We start from the raw sequence: 17,884 nt of genomic DNA, 5'->3' as shown, positions 1-17,884 counted from the left end.
CCTTCTTCGGTTTCCTCCAATCTTCTTCGTATCTATCGCCACTAGAATAAAATACTTGAGCCTTTTTATTTCCGTTTTCGTCTCGATCACAATCCTTGGTGAGGTGGAAGCCACCACAATTTTCTCATCCTACCCTAATAGTATGGATTGTTTGATCCATTTTTGTCATTCTTCGGTCTAGGCTATCGAGCTTAGCTATTACCGCCGCCATGCTATCATTCACCGAGTTCACTGCTCCACGACTCACTTCATTCCTCGGATTGTGGTATTCTCTAGAATGCTTGGAGAATTCTTCAATTAATTCCTTTATTTCTGGAGGCGGCTTTCTGGTGAGCGGGCCTTGTGAATCGAGTAGTTGCCTTGTGGTGACATTAACTCCATCATAAAAGATGGAGACCTCTTGTTGGCTATTAAGGTCATGGTGTGGGCAATTTCTAAGTAGGCTCTTGTACCTTTCCCAAGCTTCATAAAGAGATTCTCTGGGTTGTTGCTTGAAGTTGGCAATGGCTTTCTTTAGCTTGGCTATCTTGGAAGGTGGGCAGAAATGGTCTATGAACTCTTCTTTCATCTTGGCCCATATGGTGACCGATCCGGGAGGAAGTGACTTTAACCAATCTTTTGCAGCTCCTTTAAATGTGACAGGAAGCATGCGAAGAAGTTGGATCTCGCGAGGCACATTGGGTACATTGAAGTAATCAGCCACATCATTTACTTCATCCAAGTGCTTATAGGTGTCTTCGTGATCTCTCCCGTGAAAAGGAATCTCCTTGAGTTGAGCGAGAATATGGCCCTTTAGCTCAAAAGTAGCGGTTGCAGGAATTGCGGGTTGCACAAGTCCCGGGCCGGTGTCATCACGCATCCTCTTCTTCCATTCCCCCATGGGGATTTCGTCAATATTAGCCATAGCGGTGGCTAAATCGTCTTCAAATTCGGATGTATGCTCGTATGTGGGTTCGTTTTCTTCCTCAGTCTCGTACTCAGTGTCTTTTTGAATCGGGTTTTCGATTGTCAACGAGGCACTGGGTGCTCCTGATTTGCTGCTCCTTTTCTTGCTAAAAACGGATTTGAGGTTTTTGAGTGCTGAGTTCTTTGAAGAAGCGGATTCTCCAACGGTTTTGCCTTTGCTCCTTCTTAGTGCGGTTTCTGGATCTTTAAGAGGGGGAACCAGAGGTGTATCAGATTCTCAGGTCATGAAACAACTGCAAACAAAACAGAAAACGCATAAAAAGACAAAAAAATTAAAGTTGATTTAGCGTCGTACTCGCCGAGTCTGGGCGATGCACTCGGCGAATCAAGGTAAAATCAGGTTTTTTTTTTTTTTACTACCTAAAAACTTAAACAGAAATCAACTTTGTGTAAGATAAATCTCACACAAAGGATTGATTGAATTAGATTTTTAATACTAATTTTAGAACTGTTCCCCTGCAACGACGCCAAAAACTTGATGTGTGTAAAACTCACTTAGTTTTAAACCTACTTTTAATTATCAAATAACACACAAAAGGCAGTGAACCTATCAATTGTGGTATAGCTAAATAAGCAGGGTATCAAACACAGGGAACAACAAATTAAATTAAAAACTAATTCTATCTAAGTTAATTAAGAAGTAAGGGTTTTTCTCTAGTTTTACAAGACTAGAAACTTACTAACTATTACTAATTTGAGACTAGAAAATAACGAATTAACTAGATTCAATAATTGGAAAGGAACTTCTGTTTAGCTCAACTTGGTTAACTCTATGGTTGATTTCAAGGTAATAGTGCAATGGATTAATTCTTTCATTGGTTACTGATTCAAGTGATTAGATTTGTGTTCACTACCCTAATCCTTAGCAAATAAACTAACTTAAACAGTGGCCAATTGTCTAATTTAATTATATTCACTAGATTAATTATTCGGGTTAAGTTAGACTTGCAATAGTTAACTAATTTATTATTTTAATTAACTTCTTGTTTGATGGTCATCTTACAAGCTTGCACATGAATTTACTCAATTTTCTTATTAATTCTAGTTTCATATTCATTAATCCTAGACATATAGTAAAGTGATCACATAGCATATGAGGTCAATAATCAATAGATGTTCATGCTAATCAATTATCTTCCTATTAACAGAAAATTAATTATTATTCACACACAAGGTTCTTTAGCAAGCTAAAATAACAAAAATTTACCAACTTGGAATTAATCCTACCAATCAATCAAACCATATTGTCAACTTTGTATCCCCAAACAGAAGTCTAAAGGTTTTAGTTCATAATTAAAGTAAATAACAGCAAACAAACAAAGTCAAGTTGCTTAATCATAATGATAAAACAAAAGAATAAGTGGAATGACGAAATTTTGCCTTAATTACTCCCCGGAATTGAATTCTAGCTTCCTTCGTCGACTTCTAGGGTTTTTATGGCTTCTCAATCGTAGCAAAATACTTCTAAATCGTCCCAGAACTCCTTCTAATCGATCTGTGGAATTATCTTTAAATAAGCGAATCGACTCGTTGAGTCAAGTGGTGACTCGTCGAGTCCCTCTCACATTCCCCGTATTGCGATAATTCTCTGGAATCCCGAGTCATTATGTTCTCGATTCTTCGATTGGACTCGCCGAGTAGTCGATCTGACTCGCCGAGTAGGTGCCATTTTTAGTGTTTTTCTTCTTTATTCCATTCTCGAGCTCCTAACCGCTTCTCCTGCTTTCTTTTGCTTCGGAGCTTCATTTTTGGACTGAAAATGCAATTTAAACACTTTTAAGTACCTTTTGTCCATAATATGCGATAATTTAGCTAATAAATGAATAAAAATCTATGCTTAATACAAACTAAATATGCACATATCAAAGGCTCATCCAAATTTATCATTGTACTATTACTAATAAATGTATCAGCAACTGAAGTAATATGGAAACCATAAAACTCGGGTCCTATTCTAACTCGAGTGGAACGCCTTATAGGTAATGACTCTTCAATCGATTCAACATGAATCTCTTCCTTAGGTTAGGCTCTAGTGTTAGAGGTTCCTTCACCGCTTGATTCTCGAATCTCTTCAAGATCAATTGTCTTCCCACTGTCATCTTGTCATATGATTTCCCTATCACAGAAAACTCATTTCCTTGCTACGAAAACCACGTTATCACTAGATCTGTACAAAAGATATCCAAAGGATTACTGTGGGTAGCCGATGAAAATACACCGCTCACTACAATGTTCAAGCTTTTCGTGAGTCTTTCGTCTTACAAATCTTCACAACCCCAAACTTGATGTGTTTCAACGAGGGAACCTTCCCTGTCCACATCTCATGAGGTGTTTTAGTAACATTCTTAGTTGGGACTACATTAAGGAAATGGGCGGCAGTCTATAATGTATACCCCTAGAATGTGATTTGTAGAAAATCTTGAGACATCATGGAATGAAACATGTCCAACAAGGTTCGATTGTTCCTCTTAGCCATGCCATTAAACTATGGTGTCGTAGGTGGTGTCAATTGTGAAACAATTCCACATTCCTTAAGATAGCCGTGGAACTCGATACTAAGATACTCACCACCCCTATTGGATATGAGCATCTTGATCTTCATGCCCAATTGATTCTCCACTTCTTGCTTAAACTCTTTTAACTTTTCAAAAGTTTTGGACTTATGCTTGATTAACTAGACATATCCATATCTCCTATAATCATCGGTAGAAATCATATAGAAGCGGTTTGCATCCCTTGTAGTGGATCTAAAGGCCCCACACATATCTGTGTGTATGAGATCCAAAAATCCTTCACCTCTTTCACAAGTACTAGTGAAAGGTGATTTAGTCATATTTCCATGAAAAAAAGACTCACACATGTCATCTGACCTAAGGTCAAATGACTCCAACACTCCATCATTTTGGAGTTGGGAAATTCACTTCTTGTTGGCATGTCCAAGACGAAAATGCCACAAGCATGCCTTGTCTAAACCATTAGATGAATCGATATGAAATACATTATTTCCTATGTTATATACAACCATCATAGTTTCATATACACCATTACAAGGAAATGCTTCAAAATAAAAAGTACCATTACAATAAGCATTAACAGAACCACTTTCATTATTAAATGAATATCTAAATCCTTGTCTATACAAACATTGAAAAGAAATAATATTCCTCGTCATTTCTGACGAGTAGCAACAGTCATTCAAATCTAAAACTAACCCACTACTAAGAACTAAAGTGTAGACTCCGTTCTTGGTAACAAGCGACGATTTCTTATTTCCCATTATCAGGTTCATCTTCCCATGCTCCACATCCCTACTTCTTCTTAGTCCCTGCAAATCATAACAAATATGAAAACTACATCCTGTATCAAGGACCCAAGAACTAACATTTGATGAGTTTTTAGATAGAATACTATAAATACTTGTGAATGTGGGATTTATCTTCCCATCCATGATGTCCTGCAAGTACTTTGGGAAGCTACATTTCTAATGCCCCTTATCATGGTAGTAGAAGCACGTTGCTTCTTTCGGATTAGAGGAAGGAGGGGTAGAACCAGTTTTACTTTTGTATCAACTGGTAGAGCATCCATCATGAGTCTTTCCCTTCTAGTTCTTTGAGGAAGGTTTCCTCTTTTTCCCTTTCCATGTCCAATAGACAAGACTGGGGTAGCAATTGAAGTGGATTCAACACCTTTTCTTTCTTAATCCACTTTCATGTGTTCTTAACAGACCTTGAAGTTTGCTTAATGAGAATTGCTCCTTTCTCAGATGATAAGTCACTTTGAACTGATCATAGCAGGGAGGTAAAGAGTGCACGACTATGTCTATAACCAACTCTTTGTCAAAGTTGACATTCAACTTGAGCAACCGATCCACAAACCTCTGCATTCTTTACAGGTGGGTCGTGATGGACTCTCCATCCTTCATCTTGGTTGTGATGAATGAGGTGAATATTTCATACCTCTCTTGACGTGCTCATTTATGGTACTTTTCCATCAAGTCCTGACACATCTTGTAGGGTTTGAGGAGTTGTTGGAGGAGGAGTTTGATCCGTGAGGGTTCTTTGGTCCATACATCTATGAAACAAGAGAAACAAGTTTTTGATTATATAGGAAATCCTTAATATAACACCCAAATGTAATATCAAGGCTAGGACCCAACACAATAATTCACAATTCGGAAAAGGGATGCCATAATCCAATTACAAATTATTTGAAGGTAGGTAAATAGCGATATACCAATTCCACCACGAAAAATGAAATTTAAATAAATTAGGTTTTATTAAATGACATTCCTAGATCTTTTGAGATTCATTGAACTTTTCAATGGCATGTTTAATCTCGATTATGCCCATCAAGTTTGTGACTGGGATACCGACGATCACAAACAAGTTATGAATAACCATGCAAATTAGCTTTGTACTCTCGATGTCATATACCACCTAATCAATGTGCCGGTTAAACACACATACTCCATCGATCAATGATAATTTACAAGCTATCCGTTTCCACTCTTTGCTAGTCCAAGTTTGTGTGTCGGTTAACCACACACACTCCACTAATGGCTTTACAAAGTGCAATGTGCAATTTCATGGATTAACATCAAATTCATATTTTCCTAAAGTAAATAAGATTGGAAATTTATAAAAACATTTAGTTACTTTATATTTATCATTATACTTATTAATGAGAGAATTAATGTCTTATCCTAACCATTTGGCTAACGACCCTCGACCAAACAAGGAAGTGGTGGGTGAAAGTGGACACCCATTCAACTGCCATCTTATAGGCAGTTTTCTTACACCCCCTCATAGACCGGCTTCGTGAGTGAAGCCTACTAACGGTAAGACTGACTCATCTAGTCTAAACTATTTTGAAAAAACCCATCTATTTTGATAAGGAAATCAGATTACCATTCAACAATTTCAATTTATGGTGATAAAAACGAATCATGGTAATTATCCTAATCCAAAATAGATCAAAATTTTGAAAAATTAGCTCACACACGAGTCAACTCATCGAGTCAGGGCATGGACTCATTGAGTTCATCCAACTCGTTGAGTTTATGTTAGAACTTGTCGAGTTTGCTGAACAGAAAACAATTTCTGTTTTGTAATCGATTTCGACAGATCACTATTGCATCAAATATAACATAAAAACACCCTAAGCACTAATACCACTAATCCGTTTTGAGCATAATAACGTTCCTATGTGATCATGCTACCCAAATTGATTTGGATCTAAGTATGTCTCTAGTTATACATTCAAATAGAAATCCCAAAGCAACAACCCTAATACTAGCATACGATTTTCGAGATCTATATGATAACTAGGGTTAGAATGTTACCTTGCTTGTTATCTCGTAATAACAAGGATTCCATGGATGATCTTGACTCTTGAAAGCTTTAGTGTCTCAAGTGTTGCGCCTCTAATGGAGTCACAAACACCAACAACAATGAATGAGTGAAAGAGAGGCAGAAACTCGGATAGAGTTTCTCTTGGGAAGCAGTGGCCGATTTCAGGAGGTCTAGGGGTCTTTAAATTGCTGTGGCTACTTGGGTTTTTAAGTGGAAACCCTAATTCCATGCTTAGGATCCAAGAAGCCCATGGACACTCCTTATAGAAGGCCTTGGATGAATTAGGGCCTCATATAGAAATTCGTCCACCCTATTCTAATGGAGTCCAGCAACCCAGTTTGCAACTATCAATGATTTGAAAACCAAGTCCTCGTACTTTTAATCAGTTCCTTGAATCCTAAAATTAATTCCAAATTAATTTCTGATTAACCCTAATTAAATAATATGATTTCTAGTTAATATATTATTCTTATAATGTATTAATAAATCATTCAATAACCACTTTCTCCAAAGGTCATCCTGTCAGGTTGCTATGGTGAAGGCAACCCAAAAGGATTGTGCTACTATCAAATCAAGTACATACCAATTATAGTTACGATCTTAGACAGCTAATACAACAGTTACCAGAGTGACTCAAAAATTGCTTTGATATGAAGTATGACTCATCTCTCGATTAATCCATTTGAACAATATCTGATTCCTCTTCTTATTTGAAATAGTTTTACAAATTCCAATCCTATTATTGTCACCACAATTCAATTTGTTGTTGGAAGTGTCATTGTGTCACACCCCCAAACCGGAACGGCAAATACGTTTGGGCGTGGATGACGTCATGTACAGTTTCACAACAATTACATAATAGTAATCAAAGTACGACAACCATGTATTGAAAAGTATAAGTATTTACATATGTGTTCAAGTCATTGTATATATGACACCAACATGTATATCAAAAGTTAAAAGACATGACTCTATTAATCTACTTCTTCTAAAAAATCAAAGGATGTATCTATCTATTGATTTCCTGAGAATACAACTAGGTTTGAAAAGAAGGTCAACAATTAAGGTGGTGAGTTCATAAGCATGTTTGTAATTGAAATATGTTGTTTATTCCTTGAATATGTAAATATATTTTACCAAGAAAATCCTATATTTTGTATTGCAATGTGTTGTACTCAAAACATGTAATTGTTGTTGTGCTCTGAAAATGTTTAACGTAGTTTTAATTCACATAAAACCATGAAAATATGTTTTCGATGCACTAGAATAGTGTTTGTATTTGTATTCGTATTAACATGGTATAATTGTAACTATCTGGATTTACCAACTATATTTGTAATATATTGTATTATAGTTTTATTATTTAATAAAGCTATGTGAAGTTGTTTAGTTATTCATACACTAATCGTATAATTCAATACCAAGTTGTGTGTTATCATAACCATGCTTGATGACCTAAGATGCCTGAACACGATGTTCTTCAGGCATCGTAATCGGTATGATATTTGTCACCCCAGGCCTGCCGGCCTATCTCGAGCGAACAGTTAAGGTGTTGGATTGTCATTCCCGTATATATCTATACACATGTGTCACACTTTCCCTCTAGGAGACTATCGTTATAATTTCAGGACGTGGTTGGTATTTGATAAGTACTTGAAGTGTGTGTCACAAATGCTATATTGAGAGTTACGTGTAAGCATATATCATAAACTATATTAAATATAGTTTGTAGGTTTGTTATCCGTAAGTTATTCTGAATATATAAAGTAGTATTTATGATCCACAAACTATATCTATTATAGTTTGTATGTTTGTTTTCCTTATTGTAATCTGAACTTTAAAAAGTAACATGTAAATACATAAACTATACCTATTACAGTTTATATGTTTGTGTTTTAGTAAAATGAAAACTTTTGTATTGTAAATAATTTGGTATGTTTAAATTGAAAATCTATGATACAGTTGTCCCGTGTTATTCAATATTTATACCTGAATGGTATTAAAATAGATTGCAAAACTTATAATTTTGTTTAACAAGTTTCAGATGAATTTATACTTATATAAATATAATATTTATATAATTCTGATTAAACATACAGTCGAATAAATAATTCTACCCCAAGCCCACAACCAAACAAGGAACATAAAATGGAGTCAAATTATCAATTCTAAGCCTGTTAAATCCTAATTATTATTATTATTATTATTATTATTATTATTATATATATATATATATATATATATATATATATATATATACGGTAATAATTTATAAATATTGAAAACATTTATATATTAAAACAAATTTCTTGTGTTACACTTGTATCCCCCCCCCCCCCCTGCGCCCCCTAAAAAAGTGAAAAATCATGAAAGCGTAGGGGTATGAACTGACCTCGTGTACGTGTTCTTGGTTACGTACGATGTGGTTACGATGATTCCCAAGATAGAATATGTGTAATTAACCTTATCCTAATTATATTTTACACATAGTTATATGCATAAATTAGATAAATAATAATTTAATATGATAATTAACACTAGTTTATATAGATTACTTACTAACTGAAGAGAAGTTCTTATGAACGTTTGAAGATTTTTGGGTAACTGCTCGCAGATGCGAAGATCTTTGATATGTGCTTTGAGAGCATATGAGTGAAATGAGTTTAATGTTTGTGTCAAATGAATTCATTTGTATCTTAAATATGAAGGAAGCTCATGAGGCAGTGAATGTGAGGTTTACGGTGGTAATCACATTGGAAAGCTGACTTTGGATAAGATATGAAGATATTTGAAGAGTTTACGGTCCAATACTCCCAACTATGAAGTGTTTACGGTTTGCTTCCATTCCTAAAGAAGGTGTTTACGGTTTGATCCAATTCCGAAATGGATGTTCACGGTTTGATCTTAGTTCCAAATGGTACTTCATGATTTGATTATTTATTCTAAAGAAGGTTCACGGTTTGATCTTTAAACCCCAATCGTGAACACCCTTTTGTCTGATACTTTGGATCGTGAACCATTATTCTAGATGTTTTAGATAGTGAACCATTGCGATGTGTTATTTTTTTTTATTTAAACTTTAATCCCTTGACATATGTTGACTTATATATTGAGTTATATATGTATAGTTTTCAATATAAGTGTTCATAACTTATAAATAAGTATGATTAACAAAGTATGTATTCTTGGTATTTAGAGTTCTTATTGTATTATTGATATGATGTTAATTTACTTGTATATTGTTGTAGTTTAGACTTTTATTTGAACAAGTTTTGATTTATATAGACTTGAAATAACGGGTTGTTACACATTATATTTTTGACGTGGACATTAAATCTTCATAAACGATCAATAATTAGTGGTGTATAGGTACATCATCATCATTATCATTATGAATGAACATATTTGTATTTTAGCATCATCTTTTATGATACTTATTATTACTTGCTAATTTGTAGCTTCTAGCAATCATGCCATTGGCTATGATACACACCTTACGCTATGGTACATATGTCATGGTAGGATTCCACATACCAGGAGACCCCTACTTTCCGAACCAGGGAAACAGAGGTTGGATAGAAGAGGAACCAGAGGAAGATCCCAATGAATACCCGAAGAATTTGAAGAGGAAGAACCCGAAGAAGAAGAATTTGAAGAGGAACTGGAGGAAGAAGAAGATGAAGAGGAGTCGAAAGAGGAGTCGGAGGTCATCAACCATGCATACGTAGCCAGTATTCCTGCGAACTGTTTCAGCTACAATGGACCTGTGCCCCATTGGGCATCAGAAATTGAGAGGTGGCATCGTAATCAACAACAACACTCACCATTTGGTGATCAACGAGGTTAATATGACCTCAACCATGGAGGACCGACTGACAAGGCCCTCCCAGTCGTGATCCAGTAAATCACGAACCTTGCAGATCTGAACAGGGAAATAGCGAATCGAGTTTGAAAGCTGAGTGCCGCTGCGGAAGTCACAAACATGCGCATTCAAAACTTAGAAAGAGACACTATCCCAGGGACCGACATATTGAGGACCTTGCCACGGCACAGGCGGAGGTAAGGGAGTATCAGGAAAGGCACATGGATCTCGAAGAGAGATTGACTACAACTGAGTGTCACTTAGTAGAACTACAGGGCGCCTCAACTTCGTCTCGTGGACCACAGGGGACTCGTCTCCGAGAATAGGCTCAACACTACTCCCAAGTATTTATAGATTAGGTTTACGATTATGCATTGGTGCTGATCTTCTCTGTTTGTATGTTCAATCCTGCGATTAAGTGGTTACACTAATCAAAGGAGTGTAATGTTGTCAAAAAAATTCCTTGCATTTATGGGATGTAAACTTGTATCCAGGTCAAATTTTTCCAAACTCTATGTACTAAAATCATATTAATGAAATTGGCATGCATATTATATTTCATTGGGAGTGTTATCACTAAAGTCATAACAATACATGATGTTGCTTATGGTGAGTCTAAAACTACTTGGTGTAGGCAATAAGGTTTTATATAATTAAGATTCTATCGGTTTAGAAATGGTGGTTCTGCTTTAGGTCCTGTTCCTTGTTTGGTTGTGGGCTTAGGGCAGATCCATTAGAATCAACGATCTATTCGATCTTAATTACACATAACAAGCGTACACTAAGCGGCTGTAGAAGGACCTAGCATGGATCAAGTCACAAGATTTCACTAAGACACTACTATTAAATTCATAAGCTCAAAACATATGAATTTCCAAAATGAATTGCTTATAAAAACTTTAAAATTTGGAACATAATAAAGACAACTTAGTTCGATAATAACCGACTTATCACTACTATTAAAGACTTACCAACTTTTCAAATTTGTGGCAAAATTATGCCACTGCAGAAAAATCCCAGGCCTTCACACAATGTACCACTACCTCCACCACCATCTCCACCATCACCTCCACAGTTTGACCCCTCCATGTTCCAAGCTGCCATAACAGCAGTCGTGACAACCGCAATGTCACAAATTGGTACAAATGGCACTGGTGGATCGGGAAATGGTGCTACAACCTCTAACCAGGGATACAATCAGGGATGTTCAAAGGAATGTTCCTACAAAGATTTTACAAATAACTAACCCAAATCCTTTAATGGAAGCAGGGGTGTCATCCCCTTATGCAATGGTTCGAGAAGACTGAATCAATCTTCGAGATTTGTGCCTACCCTAAAGCGACCAAAGTCCAATTGACAGCTTGCCCTTTCAATGACCGAGCCCTTACCTGGTGGAACGGTCATGTGAAGTCCTTGACTCTTCTAGTGGAGAATGTAATGACCTAGGATGATTTGAATACCCAAATGCTAGCAGAATATCACCAGAGGGGTAAAGTTCAGAAATTAGAATAGGAACTTTGTGGCCTCAAAATTACGGGCTCTGACATCGCATCTTATAAAGCCAAATTCAACGATTTGGCCATACTATGTACTAGGTTGGTCACCTCATAGAGTAAAAATGTGGAAAAATACATCTGGGGATTAACACCCCATATTCAAGCAAATGTGTTGGCTTCAAACCCGACTACATTTGACAGTGCCAAACAAATGGCACAACAACTCATCGACCATAGGGCCAGCCATGGTACTGTGGTGGCCACCTCTGAGCAAACAAAAGGGGGAAATAACAAAATCAAATTTTGGAACAACAATAAAAACAAACCGGCCTAGGATTCTGCCAAGAAACAACAAGTAATTGTGGTTCGTGCTGCCACTACCACCGCCACTCCAACACTCCTAAGTCAGTACGCCGGAAACCTCCCCAAATGTAACAAGTGAAACTTTCATCAAACCAGCCCTTGGCGTGATATGCATTGCAACAATTGCAACAAGTAAGGGTATATTGTCCATTTCTGCAGGGCATCTGCTCAACAAGCCAACCCAGCCGCCAACGCCGGCATAAGCCGAGCCTGCTACGGCTGTGGGGAAACCGGGAACTACAAAATAGACTACCCAAAAGCTAGAAATGCAATTGCCGATAGTATCGAAAGTAGGGGTGAAAACGAACCAAGCTACTCGCGAGCTACTCGAGATCGGATCGTTAAAAGCTCGACTTGAAATCGATTTTAAACGAGCCCGAGCCGAGCTCGAGCTTAATATTAAGCTCGTTTATCAAACGAGCTCGAGCTCAAGCCTATGTCATTAAGCTTGATTAGGCTCGCGAGCCTAAACGAGCCTTTATATAATATAATTTAATATTATTTATATATATTAAAATAAAAATATATTAGGGGAATTATGGATTTAGGGTATTAGTAAACAAGCTTCTTAATGAGCTCGAGCCGAGCTTAAGCTTATTTAGACACGTCAGATAAAAAACGAGTCGAGCCCGAGCCCGAGTCGAGCTTGTATTATTCTTTACGAGCTCGAGCCTTATATAACTTAAACGAGCCCAAGCCGAGCCTAACCAGGCTCGGGCTCGGCTTGGCTCGTTTTCACCACTAATCGAAAGGGTTTTCGCCTTACAGAAAGGAGAAGCAATCGAAGACCTCACGGTGGTTATTGGTACGTTTCTCCTCAATAACTTATATGCATACATATTATTGAGTAAATTACATGAATGGTCCCTATGGTTTGAGTAATTTGCACGTTTGGTCCCTAACTTATTTTTTTAACTCGGAAGGTCCCTACTGATTGTTTTTATTATGTGTCTGGTCCCTATTGTTTGTTTTTGTTACGCGCTTGGTCCCTGTCATACCTAAAAAGACTATTATTTAAATAGGAAAAAATAATGCAGTACGTAAGGTAAGATGAGAAGGGTGAGATTAGGGGTGTGTTTATTTAAATAAATTAAAAAATAAAGGGAAAAATAGATTTTTTAAGTAAGACAGGGACCAAGCGCGTAACAAAAACAAACAGTAGGGACCTTCCGAGTTAAAAAAATAAGTTAGGGACCAAACGTGCAAATTACCCTAAACCATAGGGACCATTCGTGTAATTTACTCCATATTATTCGATAGTGGAGCGGAGAGGAGTTTCGTTAGCCACAAATGGAAACAGTTACTAAATTAGAATCCCCAATCACTAAATGATACATACATCATAGAAATGGAATATGGAAATATATAGAGCAATAATGACATATACTTAGGTTTTACGCTCACTCTAGACAACCACTCATTCAAAATCGATCTATTACCTATTTCAATAAAAAGCTTTGACATCATCATTTGCATGGATTGGTTAAGTTCTAATCATGTTGAGATTATGTGCTACGAAAGGGCCATTTGCCTTAATCTACCAAGTGACGAAACTCTCATCGTGTACGGTGACAAACCTAATGTGAACATACAAATCATCTCTTGTGTCAAAGCCCAAAAGTATCTACGTAATGAATACCAAGCCTTCTTAGCCCACGTAGTGGATAAGAAGCAAGAGGTGAAAGACATCGAAGATATTCCAAAGGTCTATAATTTCCCTGACATATTTTCAGAAGACCTTCTCGGAGTCCCACCCGCACAACATGTTGATTTCCGAATCGATCAAATCCTTGGGGCTACCCCCATAGCCAAAGCGCCATAACGCCTAGCACCAGCCGAGATGTAGGAATTATCCAATCAACTAAACGAACTGCTAAGAAAAGGGTTCATCAGACCGAGCTTCTTGCCTTGGGGAGCATCAGTTGTGTTCGTGAAGAAGAAGGATGGAGCGTTCCGCATGTGCATCGACTATCATGAACTGAATAAGCTTACCATCAAAAACCAACACCCTCACCCCGAATTGATGACCTATTCGATCAACTCCAATGAGCAACTTACTTCTAGAAAATCGATCTTAGTTCAGGATACCATCAACTACGAGTCCAAGAGGAGGATGTTATTGTCACTACGAGTTTGTAGTGATGCCTATCAGGTTAACAAACGCACCCACAAGTTCGTGATAGTTTTCATAGATGACATTCTGGTATATTCTAGGATTGAGGAAGAACACGGTCAACATCTGCGACAATTATTAGAGACATTAAGGGCGCAAAACTTGTATGCAAAGTTATCAAAGAACGAATTTTGGATCCGAGAGGTGGGCTTCCTCGGTCATATGGTTAGCAAGGAAGGGATACACATGGATCCTTCCAAAGTCAAGGCGATCGAAAACTAGTCGACACGAAGGATGCCAACAGAAATCCGTTAGTTTTTAGGCCTCTCCGGATACTACAGGAGGTTCATCCAAAACTTCTCCAAAATCACTAAACCACTTACCATCCTGACTTAAAAAGGGTGTAACCTTTGACTGGGGAGAAAAGCAAGACACGGCGTTCTAAACGCTAAATCAGGCTCTGTGTAGCGCTCTGATTTTATCCCTACCAGAAGGAACCGAATACATTATGGTCTTCTGTGATGCATCGAACCAAGGTCTTGGGTGTGTGTTGATGTAATGAGGAAATGTCATTGCCTATGCCACGAGACAACTAATAACATACAAGGTCAACTATGCCACACACAACCTCGAACTTAGGGTAGTAGTATTCACTCTAAAGATCTAGAGGCACTACCTCTACGGGAAGAAGTGTACTCTCTTCACTGATCATAAAGGCCTTCAACACATGCTCAATAAAAAGGAACTCAACAGGAGGCAGAGGAAATGTGTGGAACTACTGAATGATTATGAATGTGAAATTCGTCATCACCAAGGCAAAACCAATGTAGTAGCTGACGCCCTCAGCTCAAAGGAATACTCGGGCCACCGAGTAAGGTCATTAACCATGACAATCCATTCACACCTGTCTACACTAATCAAAGAGGCACAACTGGAAGCTCTGAAACCAAAGAACGGGACATGTGAAACTTTAATAGGGATTGATAAGAAGCTGCAAATAAAGGGTGACAAAATATGCTATCTCATGAATCGGATTTGGACACCCAAGTATGGTGGATTCACGGACGTGATCATCAGAGAAGTAAACAAAACTCAATACTCTATCCATACCGCTTCAGACAAGATGTATCTGGACCACTAGAAACTTTATTGGTGACCTAACATGAAAGCCGAAATCGCTACCTTTGTGAGAAAGTGGTTGACTTGTGCCAAGGTCAAGGTGGAATACCAAAAGCCCTTAGGTCTGTTACAACAACTAGAAATACTTGAGTGGAAGTGGGAGTGGATCACAATTGATTTCATAACCAAGCTGCCCAAGACAACGAGTGGTCTCAATACCATTTGGGTGATCGTTAATAGGCTGACCAAGTCCGCACACTCTCTACCAATAAAGGAAATTGACAAAATTGAAACACTAACCAGGACATACATTATGGAGATCGTACGAGTATACGGAGTACCAAAATCCATTATCTCTGACAGGGATAGACGATTTACCTTGCCATTCCGGCAGTCACTCCGGAAATCCTTGGGAACTAGGTTGGACATGAGTACAACCTAATACCCACAACCCGACGGTCAAAGTTAGAGAACTATACAAATGCTAGAAGAAATGCTAAGGGCATTTGTGATAGATTTTGGTAAAGCTTGGGATACTCATTTACCACTTATTGAATTGTCATACAATAATAGCTATCACACTAGCATCAAATTTGTTCCATTTGAAGCCCTCTATGGCCGCAAGTGCATATCACCGTTGTGCTTGGCTGAAGTGGGTGACACACAACTAGCTAAGGGACAAGTCCTTAATAACACTCTTACTAGCCTAGAGATCATAAGAGAAACCATAGAGAATATTATCCAAATCAGAGAATGATTAAAGGCTTCTAGAGACAAACAGAAGAGTTATGCAGATACTAGATGAAAGCCTTTGGAATTCCAGGTTAGAGATTAAGTGCTATTAAAGTGAAGGGTTTTGAGGATTCTAACACTCCTAAGGTGTACATGCAACCCTAGAAACCTTTTATCTATGTTTTACTAAGATACATGCAAATTTTATTTTCCAAGGTTCCTAACCTAACTAATATGGCATGGGGAACTTTTAAACATAATAGCTAGTTGAAGTACATACCTTTTGTTGTTTGGATTCCTTGAGAACGTTGTGATCCTAGCACCCCAAGTGTGATGCCTTAAATGTCTCACACAACAAAAAAACACTTAGAATAACCTTGAGAGAAGTTCACTAACACTCAAAATTTGGTTAGCCCTCCTGGACTTTCTTGTAGTGGCCGATTTTGTTAGACTTGGGGTCTTTATATAGTTGTGTCACAAGTAGGGTTGCACCATGTAAACCCTAATTGTCATGGCTATCCATATTCCATGATCCATGGGTTTATAACTCCCAAATGGACCATGCCAACCGGGTCAAGTACACTCTAGAAATAGTTATGAAATTTGACACTTAATTTAATAGTCTCCTACTTAGATAAGTCTAATAACTATATCTGCAAGAATGACTTCAAGAACTGGTCATCAATCGTAGCTCTTTCAAGGTCTCGCAGAACTGAGATGACGATGATACACCATTTAAGATAACTGATCATATAATCCCCTATTCTAGATATCAACCGGACAAATACATGGAACACAGTCTTACTTATTGTCCAGTAGTTTGTTTCCCGATTTTTTATTTGTTTGACATAGAACTTAATCGAACACATCAATTTAGTTCTGACCAGGCCCGATACATAGGTCAAAACAAAATCATTGAGGGGCCCAAATATCGCTTCTAATCCAAGAAGGAACATATAAACTTCGACTCATATGTCCGTTCTACTACTTGTTGAATTATACACAAAGACACGTTTTATAACATCGAGTTACCAAAGCGTTTTCGTACAATCAATGTATAACCAACTCATATTTAACAAATCATATTTCCAGTTTTGAAGACTTATATGATATTACCGTCTCACAATCACTCGAGATAAACTCCATGAAGTAATACAAGTAAGTGTGGGTTGAATGCAATACTCAGAACTTATGAGTACTCATGAGTGTTTTAGCACCTCTTGCTATGTCCAACAACTTAGACATCTACAAGCTAACTCATGAAAATCTTGATTCATATCTACTTCTAACATATGACCAACTATGGATTATTTTAATAAGATGATATACCATAACACAATTATTCTGGAAGTCAAAACATGCAAAATGAAATGATAGTAAACGATTGACAAAAGATAGCAACACTTATACTTATAAATAAACAAAAACTTTTATTTATCATCAAATGTCAATTACACTTTACAAATTCCAAAGCTATCTAACTATTAAAACGAATATCATCCTTCAGCCCTATGCGCCTCGCATGCTGGAGATGCTGAACACTACCCAGTCCCTTCATGAGGGGATCTTCTGGGTTCTCATCTGATGATACCCTCTTTACCATGAGGAGTCCTACTTCTATTCAATGAATGATGAAATGGTATTTTCTGTCGATGTGACTGGATCTTTCGTGATCCCTTGGTTCCTTGGCTAAGGTAACTACACTTTCACTATCACAGAAAATTTCCATAGGCTCCTTTATAGCCGGTACAACTCCAAGTTTCTAATGAAGTTCTTTAGCCATATAGCCTCTTTCGCGGCCTCGCTTGCTGCTATATACTTTGATTCTCAATGTTGAATTAGCTACTGTCTCCTGCTTGGAACTTTTCCAAGTAATTGCTCC

This window comes from Lactuca saligna, chromosome 6, assembly GCF_052625555.1.
Source record: "Lactuca saligna cultivar CGN05327 chromosome 6, ASM5262555v1, whole genome shotgun sequence".
Taxonomy (NCBI): Eukaryota; Viridiplantae; Streptophyta; class Magnoliopsida; order Asterales; family Asteraceae; genus Lactuca; species Lactuca saligna.
Note: the sequence above shows the minus strand (reverse complement) of the source record.